The sequence below is a fragment of the Mercenaria mercenaria genome, chromosome 7, assembly GCF_021730395.1.
Source record: "Mercenaria mercenaria strain notata chromosome 7, MADL_Memer_1, whole genome shotgun sequence".
NCBI lineage: Eukaryota > Metazoa > Mollusca > Bivalvia > Venerida > Veneridae > Mercenaria > Mercenaria mercenaria.
In genome coordinates this window covers 16,119,912-16,138,740 of record NC_069367.1, presented here as the reverse complement: position 1 = coordinate 16,138,740, position 18,829 = coordinate 16,119,912, and the positions used below count along the sequence as shown (strand labels likewise).

Below are 18,829 nucleotides of genomic sequence, written 5' to 3'. Positions count from 1 at the left end.
TAAATCCATGAAATTGACATTTTCTTGAAGAGCATTACCAGTGATGGATAAAGAAAGTGTGGGGGTGCGGGGACTCAAAATCCGACTGCTTCTGTACTATTTTTAGGGATTGATTCAAGTGAGTCATCTAGTTATTTACTCATTTTAGTCAGCGAACACGTAAATAGCAAAAGGTTTATTTACAATGGGCAACACTTAGTAGATACCTCATTGGACTTCCGTATTATGGTTCCTGATATAGAGGAATTCAACCCACTGCATGACTCATATGAAGACAGCGGCAATAACCAAATCGAATCCCTCCTTGTGAAAAATGTACACTTATTTGTGGAATGGAATGAGATACTTATTCCATTCCATTCCATTCCAGTATCTCATTTCATTCTGTTCCATTCCAAAACTTACTGGTTTGTTTACATCTTTAGAAAAGTTAATAGGTAAGGGTAGATTTCTCTGAAGCACAGAGCACCAAAATCACAGTCCCAACCCCACCTTTTGCCAAAAACAAAAAAGAATTTGTAAGGGAAAAGTAGTAATAAAATTGTTTTAAAAACATTAACCTCATTTAACCTTTTGACCTTGGTCGGAGGTCAATTCGGAAAATTTTTAAAAACCCAAGGGTTTTAACCCCAGAAAACCGACAAAAATTTTTAAAAGTAAATTTTAAAAACTTTAAAATATAATGAGTTTCAAAAAAAAATTTTTTTTAAAAAAGGAAAATTTACTATAATATAAATCCTCACTATTTTTAAAGCAAAAAATGGGAAAAAAATGATAAATTATGTTGTTTTGTGGGAAAATGAAAAAAATTTTTTAAAAATACTATCAAAGCAGTAATTTAGATATTCAAAAAGCAATTTCCCTTTATTACCAAAAAAAGGGTTTTAAAATTCAGGATTAATTATGTGGACCAGGAAATCCTTTAGATAACGGACCCCCTGTAAAACGAAGGAGCGTATGTATGGCCCATGTTTTGCAATGACGGGGGGTAAAAAGAGTCATTGAAAAGCAAAGTTTTTCCAAAATTTAAAAATAACATTTAAATCAAAACTTTGAAAAAAAGATTGCAAAACATTTAGTTGTAAAACCAGCTACAAAACGAAAAAAAAACTTGGGTTTGGGGAAGGGAACAACAGTTCCCTATGGGTTTTAACACCCCAAAAAACAAAAAAAAAAAACGGGAAAGGGGGTAAGTTACCCCCGGAATACAGGAGTGATGAAGTAGCAGAAAAAATTAACAACCAATTAAACGTAATTTAAAAAAACGAAGGTAATAGTTAATACAGTGTACTTGGTCAGCTGATTTAGTTAAAAGCAAGCTTTTAAAAATAAAAAGGAGTAAATACTTTTTAAACCGTTTTATTTTTTTAATAGCTTGGTTATTCCTTAAAGAATAAAAACGGAGAATCTGTTACGAAGCATTTTTGAAAAAATAATTTTAAAAGGGGCATTCCCAATAAATTTTAGGGGATGAAGGAAAGAATTTTAAATAAAAAGTTTGAAATTTTTGAAAAAAAAATAAGATTAATATTTCTACATTTAATGAAGGGTAAAACTGAAAGTAATTGAAAGATTCAATGAACTTTAAAAAGAAAAATTTTGGAAATATTTTAAAAAAAATAATCTTAACTTATTTAGTAATTTGCGGGATATGGTTGAAAAATATAACAAAACAAAACATTCTATTAAAAATGACACCAAAACCAAAGCATAAAACTTAAAAAAGGTACTGTTTTTTTTAAATTATATGGGATTTAAAGATACCAAAAGCAAAGCAAAATTTAAAATTGGTGATCGAGTTCGTTTAAAAGCAATTTTAAAAGACATTTCGAAAAAGGAAATACCCAAACGGAAAAGGAAATATTTTAATTTATAAAAATAATAATAAAAACCCCCCCGAACAACTCTTTTGAGATTTAAATAAGAAATAGTTAAAGGGTTTCCTTTTACGGACAAAATTTCCTACTAACAAAATTTTTAGAATTGAAAAATTTTGACGAGACTATAAGAAAAAAAAAGGCTTTAGAAAAAAGGGAAGTTTTAGCGAAAATTTAATATTTGGGGTTTTCCTTTTTTGGCGATCTTGAAAAATTTTTAAATTTTAGAAAAAAAAATTTTAAATTTTTAAATGAGCAAAAAAAACTAATTTCTAAAAATAATGGAATAAAACAATAAAAAATTAATTTCCTTAACTAAACTACCTCGCTTAAAAAAATTTAAAAATTTTTTTTGGGAGAGTAAGTATTTGGGTTTTAAAATTACAGCAGGTGTTTTTGGTTTTTCAGCTGATAGCACTTTTTCCAGCTTTCCCTGTATTTTAGCGTTGCTGGTGTTTTCCCTCGAAAAAAATTTTACAAACGACTAAAACTTGACGACAAGAAATTTATTTTAAAAAAATCATCACAAAAAAAAATTTATAACAAAGCCGGATTGAAAAAGTAATAAAGAAGATCCAAATAAGTTATTCAGGATATTTTTACAATATATTAAATGTAAAAAGAAAAAAATTTTCAACCCCTCTTTGAAATGCTATGAAGGAAAATTTAAATTTAAACGGTATGTAAAAAAAAAGAAAGCGTATTAATTTTAACTTTAATTAAAGATTTTTTTCTATAATTTTTTATAAAATGAAAAAATTTTATATCTTAAAGGAAATATTGCATCAGGAAAAAGTACGTTTTAGTTTTTTTAAAGATTTTAACCCCAAATTTTTATATATTTCCAAAACCCAAATTCCAAATGGCAAATGTTAGGACTTTGATTAAAAATTCATATAACCTTTTTTGAATTTGTGCTCAAAACCTTCCCAAAATATTTTTTCCCTTTTTTCAGTAAAACTTAAACAGTCTTAAAAATGTTATTTTCTGCTAACAGTTTGAGGGTGTTTCGTTTGAACGGTTTTATTTAAAAAACGTAACGTTTTTACAAAATAACATCACACAAGGGGGGTGATAAATGCCCCCGAGGGGCGTAACAATCTTTTCTTAATGATATTTTAAAAAACCATACGGAAAAAAAAAACCCAATTGATGGTTTTTTGTTTATGTTAAAAACCGACCCAAAAATATGTTTAAAAAAGACCCAAAAAAAAAACAGAACGGAAAAAAACAAATGGTTTTTAGATTATTTAAAAAACTAAAACAAATTAAAACGAAGAAGGGTTTAAACGAATTTTTCAAAAGGTTTTTAAAATTTTAAACAGTTGAAAAAATTTAAAAAAAATGTTTTAAAAAACTTTTCAAAAGAATAGATAATATAAAAAAAATTTCTCAAATCAATAAAATTTCTTAGGTGCTTTTTTTAATGATTTTTTTTTTAAAGTATATTTTTATAATGGTTAATAGAAAGGGTTTAAATGTTTATGCCAAAATTATCTAGCACTTTTGGGGAAAATATAATCCAGAAAAAATTCATAAAATTTCTTAAAAAAAGAAATGTTATTAAATCAAAACTGATCAAATATTTAGCGTGAATATAAAAACATGTCATTGATAAATTAAAAATTTTTTTATAGATCCTTTTCTTTTAAAAAAAAAAATTTATTTGAATGGAACTGGGGGTTGTCTTTTAAACTGAAGAAAAAAATCTGAAAGATTATGTGTTTTGCCCCCAGCCCAAAAATAATTTCAAACAACCAAAAAAGTTTTGTAACCGATTTTTGGGATAAATTTAAAAAAAAAACATATAAAAGCAATTATGCAGGTCTAAAGATTTGGATTAATTCTGGGTTAAATAACAATGTCTCAAAGGAAAAAAACAGAAAAAAAATTGGGGAATTCAAAACAATAAAAAATATAAGTTTAAAATTTTAATTTTTTCAAAAGATATTTAAAATTTTATTTATTTTATTTTTTTTTTATTTTTTTTTTTTTTAATTTTTTTTTTTAATCCTTTTTTTTTGCTTAACAATTTTTTTTCAAATAAATATATAGGGAAATCGAGAGTCTACAAAAAAAATTTTAAAGAAATTTAAAATTTAAAAATTACTATGGAAAAGTCCAAAAAATAAATTTTTTTAACTAAAAAGCCCTTTTTATAAAAACTTAAATCTTAACTTAAATTTTTAAAAGGTATAAAATTAAACATTGTTTTAAAAAAAACTTTTAAAAAAAGGGTTTAAAAATACAAATATAAATCACTGTTTTCAATCAAGGTTTTTAAAATTATTAACCCAAAAAATGAAAAAAAAAAAACTTTACATAAACTTTTTGAAAATAATAAATAAAATTTGGGAAATTGGATTCAAGGAGGGGCTGAAATTTAAGTCTTGATGCTCATTATATAAAAATAAAAGTATAGCCTTTGGGGCTGCTTCAATTATTTAATTACCAAATAAACAAAAAAAATTCAATAAAGGGTTAAAAAAATATAAAGAACGATGATAATAAAATTTTTAGTGGGGCATTGCTTTAAAATTTCCTTTAAAGAAAACCCCTCATAGATTTTTCAAAATATAAAAAACATATAAACATCTGATATCTGAATTTAAAAATTTCCTGTTACATTAAATCAAATACCTAAAATAAAGTTTTAAATAAAATTCTTTAAAAATATTTTTGGAAGAAAAACCCACGGGAATTTTATCATTGAATTCAAATTCAATACAAGAACACTGTGAATGTTGAAATTATAAGAAAAAAATAAATGTAAAAAAACGATGATGACTGTAAGGGGTTAAAACCACTGTATCCAACATTAGTTTGATAAAAACTTTAATAATTAAGAATAAAAAAACAAAAAATACAAAAAGAAACATTTTTGTAAGAGTTGTTTTTTTCTAAAGAAAGAATATTAAATAAACAAAACCAAATTGTTTAGCTTTTAATGGTACCAAGGGCGAAAAAATGCCAAAAAGGGAAAAGTAAAGTACATTTAAAAAATTTATCAAAAAGGGTTTTAGCATACCTTTTTGAAATTTATGCGATTTTGAATCAAAAACAAAAAAAATTTTTAACTCTTTACCACAACGAATCTTCTTTACTAAAACCATATCAAAATCAATGTTTGGGTTACGGCTATAAATTTTGTTTGTTTTTTATGAAACAGTTATACAAAACCCAAACCCGTTTTTATAGAGGCCCTAAGCATTTTTAAAGTTTATTGAAAAAATGTTGAGGAAGGGAATATTGTAAAGAAATTTTTAAAGAAATTTTAAAAAAAGAACTGGGAATGTCTAAAAAGATGAAAGGAATTTAAAAAAAAGTTTTGTCATATCGTGAAAAAGAATAAAAGAAAAAAAAATCCTGCCCGGGGATCATTTGTCATATAACAAAAAAATTCAGGGGAAGTGCCACTCAGAATGTAATATTAATTTTAGACTAACACACAAAATTCCTTATTTTTCAAAATTTAAGATTTTTATGACGGCTTTTATTTGCAAAAAAAGGGAAATTAAAAAAAAGAAATTAATGTTTTTCCAACAATAGGGAAAAGATATAGGGCTTTATTTTTTCTGACTTGGTTTTTTATTGATTCATTCCATTTATTCTCAATCATTGGAAAAATTTAGTAAAAATTTTCCCGAATTTAAATTTTTATCTAAAGGAATTTGATTACATAAATTTTAAAAAACAAAAGGTTTATCCATAGATTAATGGATTTTTTAAAAATTCAAAGAAACAAAATTACCTTCAAAAAAATTTTTTTATTAAATTTTAAAGAAACACACATATCGACAACAATATGACATGCTAAAAATATCTAAAAAAAATTTTAAAAAAAAAAACAAGGGAGAATACACGATCTTATTTAAAAAACTACGTATTACTTTTAGCTGATTATTCGAAAATTTTAGAAAATTAGTTTGATACTACAAATTAACCCTTTGTCTTTTTTTTCGTACCGGTTTTTAGTTTGGGGGATGCAATGTAAAAATGACTGGAATTGTTATATTTAAAAACTATATTGATATGTATCTTTTTATTGAAAAGGGACGGAGGAGGAAAAATTATATTTCAAAAGATACGTAAAGCAAAAAAAAATATATGAAAGATTTGACCCAAAATTTGACAGCAAATCTTATGTACCTCGACGCCATAACCTTTCGGTTGGGCTATTGTCAGCCTTTCCCTCTGGAAACTTAAATTTATCCAAAAAACAATTCAAGAATTAATGAAAAAAGGGTAAAACTAACTTATAGTTAAAAGTGATCTAAATACCCAAAAGAATTACAAAAAACCCCCACAACGATTACCCTTTCCCCCTGAAAAAATAAAATACCAGACGAATGGTTTTCCAAATTTTTAAGAAAAAATTTTTAAAGAAAATTTGAAATAGGAAAAAGTAATGAAAAAAAAAATTAGTTCCAATTTTAATGAAAAAACAAAATTATGTAGTTCATTATAAAATCTTAAACATAAAACCATTTAGGGTTAAAAGTAAAAAAAATTTAAAAAAAATTTTAAATTTTGATTCATCCCTTTTTAAAAGGTATATTGTTTTTAATACCAAAAAAGATCTAAAGAAAAAAATTCATTTTAAAAAGGATTTTTTTTATTAATAACAACTCTGTTTTTCGGTAAGCGATGGAAAATTTACGAAAGAGGTTTAATATAATTAACTCAGTGAAAACCTTTTATTAAAAATATAAAAACCCTTCATTTTTAGTTCAAACGTGTTTAACTCAAAACCTTTTTGGAATCAAAAATAAAAAAAAGTTTTTTTTAAACGACCTTGTTTTGTTGGAATGTGCATTTTAGATTTATCAAAAATTTAATGTTTTTTTCATTTAATTACTTTAAAGGGAAAAAGTACGGGGGGAATTGTAAATTACATTCACTGACACGATTCTTTAGTTATGAAATAAAAACCAAAATTTATGAGGATTTTTAAAAGGACAAGGATTTATTTTGATATATGATTATATAGAAATTTCAAATTTTATTCGATAATATAAAAGAAATTTGGAAATTTAAAAGATGAAGCTGCCGGATTCCCATTTTTTAATTTTGTCGATTAAGAATAAAAGTATTCAATTTATTAAAAAACGAAGTTAATTTTAAAAAATAAAAAGGGAATTAAAAAATTTGTTGTTAAGAAACATTAGTTAAATAAAAATTAAAAAAGATATTTTGTTTATTAACCAAAAGTAATCACACCCTTTAAAAAGTTTTTCGTTTTATAAGCAAATCCCATTATTTAAAAAAAAAAAACATTTTTTCATTTTATGATGATAAAAAATATTTTTTGATAGGTATTGATAATTAGTTATTTAAATTAATTTTTAAAATTTTATCAAAATTTAAACCCTTTTAAAAATTATAAACATAAATTGTTAACTGAATATTTTTAACGTTTAAAAAATTAATAAAATAACTCATTTATTTTAAATTTATTAGCAAAATTTAATAGAAATAGATTTTTTTTTTTTGTTATTTTTTACACGAAACTTTGAAGAATTACATTTTCTTTTTTTTTAGTTGTAATTTACTTCCCCTTTATCTTTTAATTGCTCAACAAAAAATTTAAAAATCAATTAAAACTAATTCTTACATTATTACCATTTTAAAACAAAACCGGGATAGCATTACATTTTCCCTTAAAAAATAATCCACCGGTATTTTTCAGTATAACTGTTAAAACATGGAGGTTTTCTTTTTAAATTGGTGAGCTTCCCCTAAAGGGACTACTCCATCTTCTATTTTATTTATTTTTTCATTTATATTATTAAATTTTCCCCCATTATTTTTAATTTTCCATTAAAAAAAAACATATTTTAATAAGTTTAATTAAAAAATTTTTTTTAAACCTTTTTTTAAAAAATTTAAAATAGTTTGTTCTTTTACTTTTTGTTTGTTAATTTTAGTATTTTATACAAAAAATCATACACGGATTTTATCCTGTAACATTTTAATGAAAAAAAAACAAAAAAACCACAAGTGTACTTGTTTTTGTTTTAAATTTGACTTGTTGTATTTTATTTTTGGTATATATTTAATTACTTCTTTCGGCGGAGGAAGTCCAAATGGATCAAAATACATATTATTTAAGTAAAAAACCCAATGTGTTCCGGACCAAAAGAGCGTCCAAATTTAAATTCCACACCGTCCTTACTTTTTTTTTTAAAAAATTTATTTCTACTAAACACCCCCTTTTTTTTTAATTTTTAAATTGGTTTACCCATTTTTAAAAATTTCAAGTTAAAAATTTGGGTTTGTTTAAATTTTTTTTTTTTTTTTTCTTAAATTGTCAGTCTTTCTGAAATCAATCGTTGCCCTGGCCATGCCCCTTACCATTAACAAAAGTTAATCAAAGGTATCCTAGCGCCCCAAACAACCTAAAAACCCCCTTTTGTTTTTTTTTTTGTGTTTTTTTAAACCCCCAACCTACTAGTTGCTTTCTTTGATTGGGTGTAGATTGGTGAATCAATTTCTCTTATCATTAGCTACTGAAAAAATACCATTCCCAAAAATTACAAACCCATTCGGCCACCCCAGAAGGGCTCCAATGCTGGGGCTAATAATTTTTGGAGCTTTTTCGCTGCCTTGGAAGAATTTTTTTCCTAACAAACACCAAAGCTTCAAAAAACCCGCCATTTGCCCTTGACGGGACATTTTTTTTTTTAAAATTTTAATTTCTAACCCCTTTTTATTTGCAACAGTTTTTTAATTTGTTTAATTTGGTTTTTTTATAAAAAAGGGGAAAGTTTCCGTAATTTTTCATGTTTTAAATCAAAAGTAGTGGAATTTTTATTATTAAAAGCTGTGCTAAATTTTTTTTTTGTCCTCTGTAAGGTTAATTTTTATTCAATATAATTTGATACCATTATTTTTAATTTATATTTATTTTATTTAAAAATAACAAGTTCATTTCCAATAGTATTTTTTTCAACTGTTTCCTCAAAATACAATTGCTAATACATATATTCGTGGGAATGTAGTTAATTAAATTTTAAAGTAAACCTTTTGGATCTTTTGTAGTTTAATTTTCCTTTTTAATTAATTAAAAAAAACAAATCCATACAAACTTTTAAAATTTAAAACTTTTAAGGATTTCCCTAGTTTTGTTTTTTTGTTTATAATAATAATTATTCATCATCATATTTCTTTATATACTGTATTTTTTCTGTTCTGATAAAAAAAAACCTTACCAACTTTAAGACACAGGACTCAAAGTGCAATTTTTTATTTGCGCATTAATTTAAATGACTAATAAAAGTGGGATTGTTCTTTTGAATTACTTTTATAGGGCGTTGTAAATAAACAAATCATGTTGTGGTTTTGTTACACCCGCCGTTTTCAAAGTTGTATTAAACTGTTTGGGGTCATTTATGTCACATTTTTCCCAAGGTAAGACCAAACTTTTCTTTTTAAAACTTTTAGAAATTAAATTAGTCCAAATCATTAAAAAACCAACTGGAAAAACCTAAAATTAATTTTTGTTTTCAAATTTAAACCCACCCGGGTAGCACTTAGCTCAAAAATTTAAATTTTCATCTCTGTCACTGTAGGTTATTTGAATTTGACTTGGAGGGGAAATATTAGTTTCAAACCCGAAAAAATGAATAAAATTTTTTAAGGAATTTTATATTTACCTCACCCACCTTCGATTAATAACTTCCATACAAAACCTTTATTATTCGCTTGATATTCCTCTCTCCAACACATATATCTAAAGAGATAAATTCTTTTTTTCCAGTTTATTTTTTTATAATCCCAACAATTCAAAACCCAAAACCCTTTAAATTTTCTACCTTTTAAAAAATTTTTCAATCAAAAAAATTTTTCCATTTTTTTAACCCCTAAATGATCAAATTAAAGAAACTCAATTAATTTGAAATTGGTCTCCACGCAAATTATTCCATTTGCAAGCTTTTACTTTTAAAATTACTCAAAATAACCGTTAAACCCAAACAAAATAGAACTTCTATCATTTAATGTAAAGTGAATCCTTTTTTTTTTTGCTTAACATTATTTTTCCCGGGCGATAAAGGCTGTTATAATTGAATAGGGGTTTAATTCATATCTTTCCATTTTGTTTTTTTTAAACATGTTATATTTATATTATTTTTTTTTTTTATTAATTAAAAATTTTGTTTTTTTAAATTATCTGTTTAAAACTTTACGCGTCCCCCTCCTGACAATAATTATTAGTTTTTTAATTTTATCCCTCCTCCTTATTTTTTTTTATTATTTTTTTCTTTTTCTTTTCTTGATTTCTTAGCTTAAATTACCAAAAGGGCCGGGGCAGGTTTCTTTTTAAATTTTTCAACAATTTTTTTACGCTAAATTTCCCAAATTTTTGTTCCCAAACCCTTTTTTGTTTCACTTTTAGTGTGCTTTTTCCCGCTGTTTCCAAAACTTTTTTTTTTCCCGCTGGGCTAATTTAAAATGCAACCCGCTTGAAAAAAATTTCGTTAAGTGTCAAAAATACCTGTTCCAAGGCCGGTCCTCGGAGACCACGGATTCCGGCATGATTTCTTCTTCGGCTGAGCATCAGCATAAAAAAATATTCCTTTATTTTGTCATAACTTTTTTTTACATTAAAAAAAACTAAAATTTATAATTTCATATTTCTTTTAAATTGTGTAAAAATTGTTTCAAAACCCATTAAAATTATTATTTACCAAATACCTGTAATAATATTTTTAATTATTTTTTAAAAATTTATTTTTTTCAGAATATCCAAATCCCTTTTTGGTTTTTTTTAAATGGGTAAGCTCTTTTAAAAACTGCAGTACTTAAAACATAAATAATATCACTGAAATTACCATCTACAGTGAAATTATCAAAAGTCCCCCTGAATTAAATTGTATCCAAATTTAGTTATATTTGGGGTTGTAGTTCCCCCTTCATATTTCCCAATTTTTTTTTTTTTAAAACCAACAAAAGTATAAAAATTTTCATTCTTAAATCCAAAATAAAAAATTATCTGTAATTTGGGAAATAAAAAAACTTTTAAAAAACTTAAATCAAATTCAAACATTGGGGCAATGTCTGATTTATCAATTCATAATCCCATTACTTATTAAGTTTCCCCCAATTAATTATTAATTTGTTAACTGTAAGAACCTTTGAAAAATGTATCTTTCCAAACCTTAAAACCCTTTTAAAGAATTCTTTTTTTATCAATTCTCACTAATATTTGCCAGAAAGGTCATATGTTTCTATCCAAAACCCAACAACATAATTTTGTTTTTATCTAAAATTAAAGAACGACTAAAACTAAAGTAAAATCATCGGGTATTTTTATTTTCTCTTTAACGTTTCAGAACCTAAAATATTTTTTTTTTCCATTTATAATTCAAGAAAAATTTTTTTTTATATAAAATTTATGTTCTTTTTTGGGAAAGGAATTTATTTTAATTTTATCAATTATGCTAAACCCTTTATTTTTTAGTTTTTCATTATTTTTCCAATTAAAGAACCCCAAAAATTTAAACCCCCGTCATTAATCTTTTCTGGGTTACATGGAAAACTCATAACCTTGTCCCTAATTACTTTTTTAAATTTCAAGATCTTTTATTGTAGGGAATCCTGACTTTTCTGTTTAAATTTTTTAAATATTTTCTAGAATGAATTTAAAGTTTTTTTTTTTTGTTTTATCTTTTATTAATAAGTCAATCAAATCACATCTCTTCATATTTAAATTCTTCTTTTCCCTTCTTTTTTCCTTAGCAAATTAAAATTTTTTTTTGACCATAAAGTTTATTTAAATTCAAAAATAAATTACCATATTGTCCCCTTTGGTGAAACTTTATATGGGTTTGATACTTATCCTTGCCTATGTAGAAAATACCCAAAAATTTTTTTAACCGTTCTTTGTCTTTAATAAATTTGCCTTGTTCATATTTTTAATTTTTTTTTCTTTTTCTGTTTGGTCTTTGATCTTGATTTTTCCAGTTATTGGGCCCTTTTAATTTTTTAATACTTCATAAAACCCCTTTTTATACCCTCAAGATCTTTTTTTCTATTTATTAGGATCAAGATATTTTCATTTAAAGGTCAAAAATTTCAGCGGTTTTTAAAATCCTATTGTTTTAAAACATTATCACCGAAAAGCATCTAAATTACTGTAGTATTTTTTTTTTTTTTTGGGGCTTGCTCCCAATTCTTCTGATTCTTCAGTGGGATCATCAGTTGTTTCTTTTTCCCCTCTTTTTTTTTCCATAAACTTCTAATTCCCAAAAATTATCTCCCCAATCTATCGTGAAAACCCGGTTTTTTAAAATTGTTTCTTTTTTTGATTCATCTTGGGACTTTAGTTAATTTAGCAATACCTTTTGTCAATCTTTTGATATCTTTTTGGAAGAGGGGCTAATGTTTCCCTTTAAATTTCCGGGAAGCTTTTTTCTGACTTGTAATTGTTTTTTTTGGGCTTTCTTTTTTTTCAGTAATTGGCTTATAATTTCAGTAACATGTCCCCCATTTTAGCTTTCTTAAACCCCTCATTATTTTTTTCTCTAAATCTCTCATCTTTTGCCACAATTTTTTTTTTATTTTCTTTCATTAAAATTTTTATTGCTTTTTAAAATTAAAAAGAAATGTAAAAAAATGTAAGATAACGTAAAAATGTAAGATATTTTAAAAAAAGTTAAATAAAGTAATATATTAAAGGAAACCAAAATTTGAAAACAAAAAGTGATAAATCCAAAATTTAAACAACGTTTTTCCTTTTTTATGCCAGATTCATTTTTGAATGTTAATAGTGGATTTCTGGATCGGAAAAAAAAACATTAATGCATTTAAATTCGAAACCTCTTATATATTATGAAAAATACTTATTGCTAAAAACCCAGAACAACTAAATATCAAATTTTAAATTTCCAATTAATCAAAAATTTCAAAAAAAAACAGTAATCCCAAAGGGAAAAAAAAGAAATTCACTGATTCCCAAACCCAAAATTTAACCTTGGGGAAACTTAAACAGAAAAAAAAAAAAGAGTAATTTTGATGGTTTTTTAGGGGAAAAAAAGGTTCAAAATGAAAAAACAAAAAACTTTATTCAAGGACGTCACAAAAGTTGGTTATTTATTTAAGCCATCTTACATAAAAAACCAAAAGATATTCGATTTAAGTTCATTTTTATTTTTTTTTGAAATCCAGGTAAACAGAAAATAAAGATTTGTAAAGAACAAATTTAACCCAAAACTTTTTCTAAAAGCAAACAATCAAAAAAATGATTTTTTTAATTGACAAACCAAAGGAAATTTTTTTAGAAAAACTTTATGGAATTTTAAAAATTTTTATAGGGAGTTTTTAAAAATAAGAACAAATAAGTGAACCGGGCAGGGGAAAATAAAATTAAAAATTTATATTTTTTAAATGATTATGCTACTAAAAACAATTTAAAAACTTAAAAAGGGAAAAGGAATCGATCTTCACAGAAATAAGAATTTTTTAAACACAAAGAAAGGATTTTGTTGGGGGTAATAACCTTATAAAACCCGAATCCAGAAAACCCAACGATGCAGTTTCAAAACGGTTTTTGTTTAAAAAAAAGTTCAAAGTGTAATAGATAAATATAATCTTTAAGACACAAATCTTTAAAAAAAACACAAAGCAGAAGTAAAGAATATTGAAAAATTAAAAAAAACTTAAAAACAAATTTATTATTAAAATTTTAAATTTCAAGGGGAAAATTGAAAAAGAAATGAAAACTATTTGTTCATTAAGAATTGAAGAGAAAACTGATTTGACAGATGCAACATAAAGAGTATTTCGTGTAATTTTAAAAATTTTTTTCACTCAAATTTAAGAATTAAAAGATGTTATTAAACTGAAGAAAAAAACAAGATTATGAAGCTGAAAAAATTACAAAATAGTATCTTGAATCAGAACAGAAAAAAAATAAACTAAATATTGAACTAAAAAATAAGCATAAAATTTATTTGAATAATTCAAATAAACTTGCGAATAAAATCTGAACTGGAAAAAAGGGAGGCCCCAAAGAGGTGAACATGACACGTTTGATAAACCCTTAAAAAAAAAATTAATTCAAAAAGAAAATTTAAAAACAATTTGAAATTGGATTTTATTGTTGACAACCTCATAATTTAAAGTATGCAACTTAAGTAAAAACAAGAAAATTACAAGATATATTAATAATTTAATGCTAAAGTTGAAAAAAAAAAAATGAACTGGGCTTTGTGTTTAAAAAACAGTTAAAAAAAGAAATCAACACTCTAAGCTAAACAATTTAAAACAAATTTAAAGATCAGCTAGAAAAATTTTTAAAAAAAACTTCGGAAATTGATTAGTACTGTTTACACACGCACTTAAAGTACGCCGAATTAAGTACACTTTAAAGGGTTTTTACAAAAAAAAATTAATGAATTTAAAAAAAATTTAATGTAAATTTTAAAGATGAAATAAAAAAAAAAAACTGGACTCTGTATTGAAATTCCCCTAAAAAGGAAATCAATCATGCTAATACCCGTAATTTTTAATAATACCCAAAAAATACAAAAATAAAAAAAGCTTTTTTAAAAAAAAAAACACAATTTCTGAACAAAAGGCGTTGTTGACAAATTTTTCGCTTCTGAAGTTGCCCACAACAAAACGACTTGATGTTTTGGAAATAATTCTTTAACTTTAAAAAAAAGACAGGAAATAGAAAAAAGGTTGAGGAATGGGACTTAAGTGTTCCTTTTAAAACATAATAAAAGTTTTATTGATTTCATAAAAAATGAAAAAGTATTTTAACCCCTCATGGTGCCTGATATATTAAAAAATGAAAATCGATCGGTCGAACAATAAATATATTTGAATTAAAACCCGGAATTATTTTAATTTTAAAATTTTAGCAAAAACCAAAAAATAAAATACTGTACCAATGTGCTTTTGAAGGTGGTTTTTGGTTTGAAAAAAAACCGGAAATTTTATAATAAATATTAAATTTTATTTTAAAGGGGTTTGGCCCCATGGTGAACCTATAAAACCCCTAAAAGCCCAAAACACTTTTTATTTTAGGTGGGGGAATAATGATGATGATCTAATTTTTTTTACAATATCAATACTGAAAATAGCAGCTGAGGACTATGACCTGATCTTAATATCTATTAAAGAAAAAAAAATTAAAAAATTTTTTTAAACAAGGGGCAATGTTTTACATTCCCTTATAACGATTCAAAATTACAAAATAACATTTACGCTTTTTGAAGGATGTTAATCAGATTCTACTATCGGATGAAAATTTTTAATGAACCTGAATTCGTAAACAAACTTTTAATTTAATCTTTTTTTTATTTTAAATTATTGTGTTTTTATTTAAATGGAAAAATTTAAAATAATGGGAATATTCCCCTACTACCTCAAAACGTAGTTTTCAAACTGTTATGCCCATGGTTACTCAAACATTTAGTGATTTTCAACATAAAAGTATTTTGAATTAATCATTTATACTATAGCATACTCAAACGGTTTTGTAGTTTGTACTAAATCTTGTAATACTTTTTAATAGTTGTTTAAAAAAAGCAAAAGCCGTGTTTTGTACATTTATTTTAAAACCCCGACCCAGGGAAATTTTTTACGTGCACACCCCCGCCGGGGGAACATTTCTTTTCCCAAAACCCATCTGTAGGCTCACCATACACTGGTTTTTTCCTAAATCATAAACCTTCCGGTTTTGCAGCCAGAATCACCTCAACCCCATTGTTGTGCCTCCCGAAATTCGAAAATAAAACAAGAACGAAAATAAGGCAATCTGCTATTAAACATTACGGGAAAATTCTTTTTGTGCACAACCATCAATGTAAAAAACAGCAGGCTGTAACCGTTAAAGACAAAGGGGACCAGTACCAAAAACCTACTGCAACTACCCTTTTAAAAAGACAAAGGGAAACGTCAGATCGACTTTCCCGGGAAATAAGCGTAACAAACCGATCAATGATATAAAATTAAACCGGTTATATAAGGTATTCTTTATTATATAGTGTTTTTGGTTTTTTTAAATTATATAATTTTATTTTCAGTGTTATAAATTTTTTTCAAATTCTTTTTGTTTTAAAAAATAAAAACTCTAAAGAATTTTATTCTTCCCAAAATTTTAATTTAAAAATTTTTATGAAATTCAATTACAAAGGGGGTTTTTTACTTTTTTTTAATAAAAGGGGGTAGATTTATAAATAACCTGACCTTTTATTTGTTTTTTTAATTTGGTTTCCGTCTGTGTTTTTTTATTTTAAAAATTTTTTGTTTCTGGATAATTATTTAAAGTTTTTTTGGTATTGTGTAATTTTGTGTCATTTCTAATTCTTTTAAAATTTTTTTATCTTTAGAAGGATTACAAAAAAAGGAAGTAAAGAGTTTTAAACAAAAAAAAAATGTGGTCTAAATTCAACCCCATTAATTTACTTCCTGTATTTTATTAGGCCAAACTTATTTACATTTTTTCTCTCGGGGGTATGTTTTTAAATTTTTTTTGGAAACTATTTTTAAAAAAAGACATATTTTTTTTCATTTTAAATCTCTTTAATTTAAATCACTTTATTTTAAACAAAGGGTTTTTTTTACTGGTTTAAAACCTTGGATTTTAAAATTTTCCGGCATTGACCCGCTGACCCAAGGGGGCAAAAAAGGGTTTAAAGGGGGGGTTTCTGTTTTCGCACAAACAAAAACTATACTCTATGGGAAAAAATTCGACGGGGTTGCTTCAAACATCCAACAAGTACTATTAATTCATGCTAAAAATTTATGAAGGAAGGAAACTAAAGGGGGAAATGGGTCGGGGGAGGGGGGGCTTAAGGGGGAGGAAGGAACCCCAAAGGGGAAAAATTGAACAAACACAAAAAAACAAGAGAATGCCATGTTCTTTAGAAAAAGGTCGCACACTACAACTAAACCACAATAGCGAGACACTATTCCCAAATAAAACATACAAATACGATCACTGAATAACATAGACAAAAGGGTCAACGTGGTCCAAAGTCACCTGCCCACGCAACCCTTTCTTTTGGTTAAGTTTATTGAAAACCCCAGTATTTCACTATATTTAGGCCCACTGACCTAGTTTTTGCCGCACAGATCCATTTTTAATTGACCTAGATACACAAAAAAACATTCTGCCATTTTTTGAAGATCCCTTGAAAAACTGGTTTTGGGGGTCACAAGGGTTTTTTTTTTATTTTTTTGCCTACTACCTAGTTTTGATTGCACATGCCCAGTTTTCAAAAATTGATTTAAATATAACAAGAAACATTTTTGCCACTTTTGTAAAGATCCCCATGAAAAATACGACCTCTAGATGGCCAACAAAGTTTTATTTTTTGACCTATGACCTAGTTTTGGCCCCACATAACCCCGTTCTAATTGCCTAGATATCATCAAAATGAAAATTTTGACCCAAATTTATAAAGATACCTGAAAAACGTAACCCTAGATTCCAAGCAAATTTTTAGGGACGGACACACGGACGACTAACCCACTGACCTAGTTTTTGACCGCAGTTGACCGTTTCGGGCTGACCTGATTCATCAAAAATGAAAAATTCGACCAATTTTCATGAAAACCCCTTGAAAATTGGCTCTAAAAAGTTTACAAGGTTTTTCTATTTTAGACCCCCTACCTAGTTTTATGGCACTGACCTAGTTTCAAACTTGAATTGATATTATCAAATAAACATTGGGGAGAGTTTCAAAAAGCTTTTAGCTTCCCCCTCAATCCTGTAGCTTTTTGATTTATTATACATGTGAAAAGAAATTTTATTATAAAATATTTTTTAAACCAAAAATAAATATTCGACATTTTTTGAAAACCATTGAAAAAATATGGGCTCTGGGGAAGGGCACAAGGGTTTCTATTTTAGACCTTTGACCTAGTTTTGGGCCGCTTTGGGGCCCTTTTCAAACTTGACCTAGACATTTCAAAGGTGAAGATTTGACAATTTTCATGAAGATCCCTTGAAAAATAGGCCCGTAGGGGTGTACAAGATATTTTTTATTTTTAAACCTCTGACCTTTTTTGACCCCATTGACCCTTTTTCTAAACCCACCAATATTCATGAAGGAATATTCAACCAAGTTTCTAAGATCACTTTAAATACGCGCAAGAGGGCACAAGGTTTTTTTATTATTTAACCTAATGACCTAGTTTTTGACGGCACGTAACCAAGTTTCAAATTTTGACTAGATATTATCAAAATGAACATTCTGATCAATTTTCATGAAGATCTATTGAAAAGTATGGCCTCTAGAAAGGTGACAATGTTTCTCTATTTTTAGACCTACTGACCTAGTTTTTGACCGCACGTGACCCAGTTTCTAACTTGACTTAGATATTATCAAGGCGAACATTCTACCAATTTTCATGAAGATCTATTGAAAAATATGGCCTCTAAGGAGGTCACAAGGATTTTCTACTTTTAGACCTACTGACCTAGTTTTGAACCGCACATGATCAAGTTTCAAACTTGACCTAGATATCATCAAGATGAACATTCTGACCAACTTCCATAAAGATCCCATGATAAATGTGACCTCTAGAATGGTCACAAGCAAACGTTTACGCACGGACGCACGGACGACGGACGACGGACGCCGCGCGATCACAAAAGCCCACCTTGTCTCTTTGTGACAGGTGAGCTAAAAAACGAACAAGCAACACATAAGAAAACAGTAGGCCACCGTTATAGACACAAAAGCATACAAACGCACCCACAAAAGTAGGAAAGAAAAACAGTCAAGTAAAGTCTTAGGATTCGGCTGCTAAAACAAATGGGAGCCACGAAAACTTACTAAAAGTAAAGGGGAGGGGATGCAGAAAGTAGTGTAAATGCAAGGGAAAGGAGCGGGTAATATGGAGAGTGAGGCGGATGAAAAACGCTTACAACAAACAAGAAAACATACACAACAGACAATACAAGACAGACAAAACAACCAGTTGAAAACAGGGAC

General features: G+C 26.5%; 1 protein-coding gene across 1 annotated transcript in view; it reads right to left on the bottom strand.

The window, feature by feature from the left end:
• Positions 1–18,829, bottom strand: part of LOC128558444 (uncharacterized) — a 48,789-nt gene that overhangs the window by 16,597 nt on the left and 13,363 nt on the right. The gene's annotated exons all lie outside the window — the stretch shown is intronic.